Source organism: Dermacentor albipictus, chromosome 4 (genome assembly GCF_038994185.2).
Source record: "Dermacentor albipictus isolate Rhodes 1998 colony chromosome 4, USDA_Dalb.pri_finalv2, whole genome shotgun sequence".
In the NCBI taxonomy this organism is placed as follows: Eukaryota; Metazoa; Arthropoda; class Arachnida; order Ixodida; family Ixodidae; genus Dermacentor; species Dermacentor albipictus.
Genome location: NC_091824.1, coordinates 142,268,447 through 142,277,634, shown reverse-complemented (window position 1 = coordinate 142,277,634; position 9,188 = coordinate 142,268,447). Strand labels below are relative to the sequence as shown.

Here is a 9,188-nt window from a genome sequence, read left to right as displayed (position 1 = left end):
AGCCGAGTCACGGTGAAGTTATGTTTATTTAGCTGAAATGTTGAGGTTAGCACACATTTAGGACATTTCCACTTAATTTTCTAAAAACCAACCTCGCGTACTGCTGCACAAAAGAACTTGAATGCCAACGCTCATCGAAGCATGCATGACTCACGTTCCCTTGTATCACATTATATGGTCCATATACTTCTCGGTTTCGTGATAACTTCTTGTCAACTAAACTTTCGTTTAAGCTGCCTCTCCAAACTGTCATATAGAAATAAAATCGTAGAGCCTGTAGTTGATAGTTGAGGCAGCTGCCATAGTAACGAGATCAGATGAAACAAGCGCTACCACACGGAATGCGACCCGAAGCAGCACACTTACACGGCGCTTCATATGCCGTCCCGTGTGGTTGCCCTGTTTTCATCTGATGATGAACTAACTAGCCCGACAGACAGTCCTTCAAACGTCCTTAACGTAATTGTCCCGTGTTTGCATTTCGTCTGTGCGCGAGTACTTATTTTTGTACCTTATAGGGGTAAAAAACACTTGCTTTTACAATTTCTAGCTTACAACACTCCGCGCTAAGTCCTTCTGACGAAGTTTCAGTTAATTAAGCAACCAAGTTTCAGAGTCGCCGACCAAACAGCTACTCCAGTTAACCTCTTTGCCTTTCGTCTCTTATTTGCCCTCTTTCAGCTAATCATTCTTTCACAATATTTACTTACTGACCTACCCAATTTATTTATTTATTTATTTATTTATTTAGTTAAAATTAATGTGCCGCAAAGCGGTTGTGCTATCTTTTTTTTTAATGTGACGCGTCGCTTGCCGTGTCTTCATTTTTTTCCTTTGTTTTATTCTCTTCAATCGAGTTCACATCTGCTTTACTATATAGTATGTTTTTTTATGCAAACCACAAGATTAAGGCACCCCACATTCACCTTCGCGCGTGGTGCCCCAACCGGACACGACAACGGCGTCGCGTATCTTGCGGCCGGCGTCCGGCAGGCACACCGCGGTCACGCATCCACCGGAGCCGTCAAAGTCGAACGGCTCCTCCAGCCTGAGCAGCGCGATGTCGTCCCGCATGCCTCGCTTGCCGAAGTTCTCGTGCCGAGCGGACGACTTCACTCGTCGCTGTTGGTAGTGCGCGCTCCTCTTCTTGAGGTCGACGTTACCCGCCACGACGTCTAGCGTAGCGGGGTTTATTCTGCGCAGCAGCAAAATATTTCTTGCTTACTTTAGATAGGCGCTAAGGAGCAACGCTGAATGGGCTTAGACTGGCATTCTTTTCGCAGTGCAATCGACAGTTTTTCTAATTGCATATCTTTGAAGAAGAGGTTGGCTTTGCGCGGCACTGGCGTGGAAAACATAATGAAATCACACACAAAAAATCTGCAGAAGCCAACGACGATGATTGTCAGTGTAAGCAAATAGCCCGAGCGAGAGAGATAGAGAGAGTGAAAGAGCCAGCGATCGTTTTCTTTGCCACCGGCCATCGACCGACTACCGACCAACCACAAAAACCATCGAAAGAGCTATCGAAATGTATAGAAAGGCCCGAACAAATACAAAGTTATGCACATGAGTCCATCAAGGCACAGAATATAGTACAATAACATGCACAAACATGTATAAGCATGCACAGGGCGCTAAAGAAACAATATCGATCTTACTAATTACATGGCGAGACAGACTGTCTGGTAAAATCTTGGGCTCATTTAAAAGGGATATTTCTGTCTAATTCACATATTTATCTTACAAATATTTACCAGTAGGGAAATAATGGCAGAACTTCACTTTCTTGTATTTTTTTTTTCAAACGACTCGGAGCCGGCTCGTCAGTGTGACGTCGCGGACTCTGGATACGTGCTGTCACTTTTTTTTATTCGCTTGGATTGCCAGGCGGCATAACGTCAGCATGAAACTAAATATACGCATGCAAGCCCGTTTCATAGATATACTGCAACGGTGTATTATAAAATATGTTGTCCATAACCAATCGTTCAGTCTTAGCTTTGATCACTGCTCAGTTCATCACCTTTAAGTGCACTTTTGTGAATCGTCTTTGTCCCAGGGCGCGTTCAAAGTAAATGGCGGGCGTTTATGCTTCCTAATTTACCTTATTTGCTATCCTTCAGTAAGGAAAGGTCCGGCATCACTAAGTCTGATTTCAATCGAGTGACCTCAACTCATGCTTTCTTGGCCTCAAAGGCTTATACGCGGTCAGAACTATATAGTATGAAACAATGGTTCATACCAGAAAAGCAGTTTAGGTACGCACCAGTGCCAACAAAATCGAATAAAATGCGCACGCAGAAGGAGCAGCTCACCTTCCGCTGAGGCAGTGCGCAGCAGTGACGACAGTGTCTGGAGAAATGATTGATCCTCCGCAGATGTGGTAACCGTTCACTTGAAGTGATACCTTTAATAAGACACCACAAAAGACATCCGTTAAAAGAAAACACTGAAAGACAGCAGTGATACAATGTAAGAATTGTCAAATTGCATTTCAGAAATTGCAAGCGCAGGCAGTTCTGTCCACTCCATAAATGTTCAGAGCCAAAGAATGCACGACAGGTAGAGCATCAGAATTTAGTTCTGGGAGATTGTTCGATCCCGCCATCACGTATGTGATCTTTGTTGTTATTTGAAATGGCCCGAAATGGGGCGAAAACCAGAAGCCTATCAGGCCTACCGAAACGGGCCCAGTACTAGGCAAAGAATGCTTCTCATTAAAAAAAAAGCCGCGTTTAATATACCTATTTCTTGCATTAATATTTGTTAGACGCACGCAAAACACACTGCTTCTGCTTGTTACCTCTGTGGTATCTTCTGCAAATGCTTGCTTTAAGAAAAAATCTGTAGAAGTCGCAGCCAACTGCATTACAACGTAAAGTGGGGCTTCCAGTGTGTGCTTTATAATCTCTTTGCACAAGCACCACAGAAGTACTAGTGACCGAAGTAAGCGCCTGTCTTGTGTTTGACCTTCTTTTTGTGTTGTGTCTATTTTGAGCTTAGAAATTCGTCAAACTCAAAGCACAGCCGCTTGTTTCCTCGCACTACGCCAGAAATATATTCCTGTACAAAAGAGCATGTGACCAAGGAATGCGTACCTGCCATGGAAATTCGCACTGCTTGGCTGGTCTTCCCCCCACAATCTTTTCTGAAGAGACGTTCCTCAATCCGCAGTCGGCTGCTGAAACGAATAATGCTAGAATAGAATATATGTTTGAGAGTGCACTCAGCTGACATAAGAAGAAGTGACCGCAGCGGCCGTTATGTCGTCTAGTATAACAAATTATGCGGAAACTATAATCAACATCAAATCGAAACATGTAATTTAACGGCCCGTAGCAACTCGGGGCCTACGAGACATACCGTACTGTGGTGCTCTGTATTAACTTTGACACCTGGTATTTTTCAACCTGCACTTTAACGTTAGTGCGGAAACCCTAATGGAAATAATGAGAGAAGTGTGACCTTGATGCCTCCGTCGAAATGTAAAATCAATGTTAGTAATAAAACGCTAAGGACCAGTGAAGCACCTGCGTTATAACTTTACAGCTTGGAGGTACGAATAGTGTGGAAAAAAATAAGCTGTCCGGAAAAGTTATGCTAATATCGTTTTGCCTCCCGCATTGTGCTCTCATTCACATCGTATGGCGTATGGCACAAGAAACGGTTTTTATTGCTCGAGACTCGTAGTTGTCTTTGTTTATCATAAAAATCATGACCCGACAGACTTCATCATCCACTGAAATTATTGTTAAAGCGAAAACGTCAGTTCATATTCACATGACCGGTATGAATTTCGTTTGGACTGTTTGCAAAAGCATTCATCAAATTAACACTGATGCAAGTATTACATCGCGATGTCTCGGTTTTAATCTTTGCAGGTTTAAATATAAAGCTGTTGAGTATCTTACGCATCTCTCTTCGTACAGGTTATTTTCTTTCACATATGGCTTTACCAATTTCGCAAAAACTGGATCCGTGAGTTGCAAATGTACAGTACAATAAAACGACCTGTTCCATGTGGGTGCAAATAAATCCCCATTTCCTTGGCTAATTGAGAACGCCAACACATCGTAAACCAAAACATTAGTTAATAAAACATGGACATTTATCATTGTTACAGTTAAACTGAAATATAAATAGTGCTAAACCGACAAGATCCTGCACGAGACAAGGTTCCTAAATGAAAAAGCCATGTACGATATACATTACCCATGGCGATTCCAAGCAAACCGAGCAGTATAACAAAACCGAGCGTTTCACGGAATTCCATCCTGACGACCGAGGTGCAGGAGTTCCTTGCTGATCTGTTTAAACTCGAGGTAACCTACCTCTTTTCTCTATCGTGGTCCTCAAAAGAAGTTCAATGACCGACAGATGTTTGAGGATTTGTTTGAAGTCATCATTGTTGTTTATCACAGCAATGCTGGTACTGACGTAGTTTATCTGTGTGAAGAGCGTTCTCACTACGCTAGTGTAGTGACGTGATTTACCGGTCGTCGGAGGAAACCTGTGGGCTCTGAGTCGCGAAGTGCCGTAAAACAAGATGTATGCTGGCTGGAAAACACGCGTGCACGAGAAGTGGGTTGTAGGTTCTTTTTTTTAATTTTTAGGTCACGTATATTTCAAACGACAAAGGCTCTGTGAATATGGCAGCGCGTATAGTTGTGGAAAAAGATAATACGCGATGATCTGAGATGCGTCCAGCAAGACTTCACTATGCAATTATGCCCGTGCTTCATTCGTGTTAAGCACAGCATCGTTCTCAACTGCGTCCTTTTTCAGCACTAGAACCCCTTCCACGCAGTTCAAATCTCTCTGTAAAGTTTTCCAGACACTTCATTAAACCAGAATGGATACAAAGGCGCTACCTTTCAATCATCCTCAAAGGTGTTCGTAAACGAACACCTTAAACGCTATAGCAAGCAACTTTTTGGTGCAGCAGTCGAAAGGAAGAAGTGATTGCGGTGGCAGTTAGTGTGGACGGCTGGCGGCAAAGTGTTCGTTCGGAAGGATGAAAACTAGCCAGCCGTCCGAATCGCCAGTATGGAAGATGTTCATAAGATGACAGCGTGAGCGCCATGGCTTTCTACTCTCTACCTTGAAAGTACAATTAGTTTCATTGTATGAAGTGCACTTACTATGATAATCAGTCATTCAATGAATTAGATCTTAATACCAGTAAACTGTTAAAAAAAATTCTGAAACGTTCGCAGCATAAAAAGAAACAAAGAAAACAAACTGAATTGCTTGTTCGCGTCAATCACACACAATTTTGATATCTTATTGTACTGTGAAACATGGCTTACTGTGAACGATAATCTCCTGTACTGTGGCAATTGCACGTACCATGGTTTAGTAAGGACAAAGTGCAGAGTAGGTGGCGTGGCTGTCTATGTTGAGCAGTGCCTTGTACATGAGGTGATTCCAGAATTTTCCCTTGTAACAAATAATGCACAAAGTGTAATGGTAAGTCTAGAATATGTCACAGCTGTGGGTATGTATCGCCCACCGTTGGGAACAAACGTTCTTTGAACCCATGGCCACACCTATAGTGAGCAAATTCGGTCCGACTAACTCAGCAATACTTTCACCTGTTACACCCGCTGAGCTGGTGCAACTACTGCATAAAGTAAAGAACAACGTCTCTCCAGGATATGACGATGTTAAACCAGTACCACTGAAATATATTGTCGATATAATTGCACCCTTCATAGCTCCCATCATAATAGAATGTTTGAAAGCGGTATCTTTCCAGATCTTCTTAAGATTGCCTCGAGTATGCCCAATTTACAAAGGAGGTGATAAACACTTAATGACAAACTATCGGCCTATATCTGTTTACCTGTTCTATCGAAAGTGTTCGAGAGTGTCCTGAATAATATATTACAAAACTTTTTCAGTAAATACAACATAATCAGTGACATGCAATATGGCTTCAAAGAAATAAATCTTGTGAAACAGCTCTTCTTAATATCAAACATAAAATAAAAATACTGAAAATAGAATATGCACATTAGGTTTATTTGTAGATGTCAGGAAGGCCTTTGATTCAGCATACCCCAATTCATTAATTAGCAAATTGTAACGGTATGGTATATCAGGTATGGTACTGGAACTTCTATAAAATTACTTAACAAATTTTTATCAATATTTCAGCATAAATAATTATGTTTCATCGTACGCGGAAATCATAACGGGTGTTCCACAAGAATCAATACTTGGACCTGTTTTGTTTATAATTTATATTAAAGACCTGTGTTACAACCCCTAGTCTCCTCAATTAGTTATGTATGCAGATGATACTAACACATTCGTTAAAGCTGCTACTATTAGAGAGCTCGAATTGAAAGTTATCAATTATTTGCAACTTTCTTGCTTGTTACAACAGAATAAGTTACAAATGAATTCTTCTAAAGCAAGATATATGATCGTTGCTCCTACCAACAAACCACATAAGTGCAATATAGCTATTCTTTTTTTAGATAGGACGATAGAACAGGTAAAATGTCAGAAATTTCTCGGAGTGTGGTTCCAGGAAGATTCGGCCTGGAACACGTACGTCGACCAAATTGCTATGGAACTAAGTAAAACTGTCGGTTGCTTATATAGACTGCGCATCCTGATTCCTCCGTGGTTGCAACATTTCTTGTTTTACGCACTTTAACCTATTAACCTATTGCATATTAATTTGGGGCACTACTTGATAGTACTGCAAAAAAGAGTCTTACGTGCATTCAAGAGATATCGTGGCCTTGTACAAAACTTTAGAATCAAGCCATCTTTTATAAAACATTCTATGTTAAAGGCAAATCAGGTATATTACTATAAGTTGATGCAATTAATTAAACAATACAAATCACAGTATATCCTGAATGTACCCACCAATCTGCATTACAGCTTACGGCAACATAATGATAACACCCAAAATAAGAACCAATTACGGAAAACAACTAGTTAGTTACCAGGTGCCTACACTGCTAAATCGCCTACGTAATTTTCATAATGAAATTGTGGAAGGTTCGAATAAATCGTATAAAACCTTTCTCGTTGCGAGCAATATTGAGTTTGTCTGATTACAACCGTAGTGTAAATTGTCAATCCTCTCTTTCATTTGTTTTCGGGTTATAGTTATAGTTTGGAACAAAATACCTGAAAATGTACCTTAAGTGTATTTCTTGAAGGTATGTTTTTTTTCTTTATTTTTTACGAAAATATTATTATGTGTCACGACACTCCAGTTGATTTCCGTACATCTATATGGAAGGAAGGAAGGAAAAAGTGGAGAAGGAAAGGTAGGGAGGTTAACGAGTTTATGCTCTCGCCAGATGCGTATATTTATATGATTTGTATGCTGCGTACGGCCTGCGTGCCGAATTGTTGCAGGAGCAGAAGCCTTTGTCAGGTCACACGGCCTTTAGCTTCTGCTTCCTGTCTGTTGTAAACAGGAGAAATAAATCCCTTATTCCATTCCAATATTCCATAGAATACTCATTTCTTGCATATTGGAGCTGTTTCAATTAAAATAAATTAAATTATGGGCTATTCCAATGGGTTATAGTTACTCTTCCAAAGCAACAGAGTAAATATGATAAATGTTGATGTGGGAGGCTCCATATCAATTTCTTCGCCTGGGATATTTTAATGTGCAACCAAATCATGATAGCCTGTTTAAATAATATAGAGCCAGAAATTATTCTATCATTTCGTTTAGCAGGATAGAACGGAAGCACAAACTAATAGAAGGAAAGAAACTTCACTGTTATTGGAAGCACCAATATATGGGGTGTCCCAACTGAGGAGATGTGCCAAGATTTCAAAATATGCAAATGTCACGCAGCTGAACAGAACCCAGGTAATGTTGTTTGCTGTCGCTTGGAGATGCCGAGATTGTTTTCTGCATTCCGCGTAACTACATAATTAGCCTTAATTAATTAATCAACCAACCTCTCAAATGTTATAATTAGATGAAAAGTAACAACGAGAAAAATTGTAGAGCCACATGAAGAACTCCCGATACTGCTTTCCGTTGCTCAATACGTGCTACACAACAGTGTTTTTCCGTGTGTGAAAGAAGCCTGCGAATGCACTCGAAATTGTCGCGCGACTGACCGTTCGACATTCCCGCCGCCATATTTGCGAATTTCTTCTGCTCCCTCCTAAGAAAGTCTGGTAGCACGAGCGGCCTGTACGTAAATATTAGCAAGCATGGCCGAACGTTTCATCTGCGCACATATATTGTTTTAATTGAAGGACACACATTGCACTGTTGTTCGCTCGATATTTCAGTCCGAAGCCGCCGATGAGCCCCGAGACCTCTTCGCCTTCCTTAAACAGGATGAAACGGGGACTTTCGTTCTTTTGCATGTACAGCCATGGTCAACTTAAGTACGAGCAAACTAGCTATAATGCGTTCTTCTGTTTGTTATTTCACCAGCACGTGTAATATCAGCATAATTACGGCTTGTACAATTCGTATGAGGCTTATGCAATCTTTTGCAACCATATACGTAGCAGTGTGGCATCGTCCTTTTGAGTCAATATTTGCGAAAGGTGATCTACTTCGTCATTTCTTACTTGTGTTTCATTTGTCCATGACTGCTCGAAATTCGTACAGCTCCAACATTTTGTCTACTCAGCCGTAGTTGAATCAGCTCATTGTGTGCCTGCATTTCCAATTCCCATTACCGCATCAGCATAGCAGGCTGCTTCTAACCTATACAACTGTTCCTTGAGCATATTGTAAAACACCATGCCTCTAAAAACTAACTGCGAAGCCTCGATGCGCGTCCTCGCTGCTTCTCATTAAAACGAATTCAGCAAAATAAAGCGTTTCCTTCACGGTGTATCGTCTTTAACCTTATGTAGTTAACCACAATCAAATGCAACCAAACTATAATTTTTCTTCAAGATATCCAACTATAGTTTGTGTCGTATATCTTGCAAACGTGTCAAAATATGACATGCGCTTGCGGGTGCGTTTGTGTGTGCCGGGGAAGCGGTATCTTTTATGCTGTTGTGGTGGGGAACTTATGCGCATAGTCAAGTAATCTGCAAACTGCGGAGACTCCACAGGACTGGAACCAATGCCGCAGCTATTGGTCTTTGAACCAATGCCGCAGCCACGTATTCGTCTAGGCTGCAGCAGGACATGAGTTCAACGCCTGGTGCCACCATTTGTGCAC

At 41.2% G+C, this 9,188-nt stretch overlaps 1 protein-coding gene across 2 annotated transcripts in view; it reads left to right on the top strand.

Moving 5' to 3' along the window:
* Nucleotides 1-9,188, top strand: part of LOC135915433 (isatin hydrolase-like) — a 358,063-nt gene that overhangs the window by 27,126 nt on the left and 321,749 nt on the right. The gene's annotated exons all lie outside the window — the stretch shown is intronic.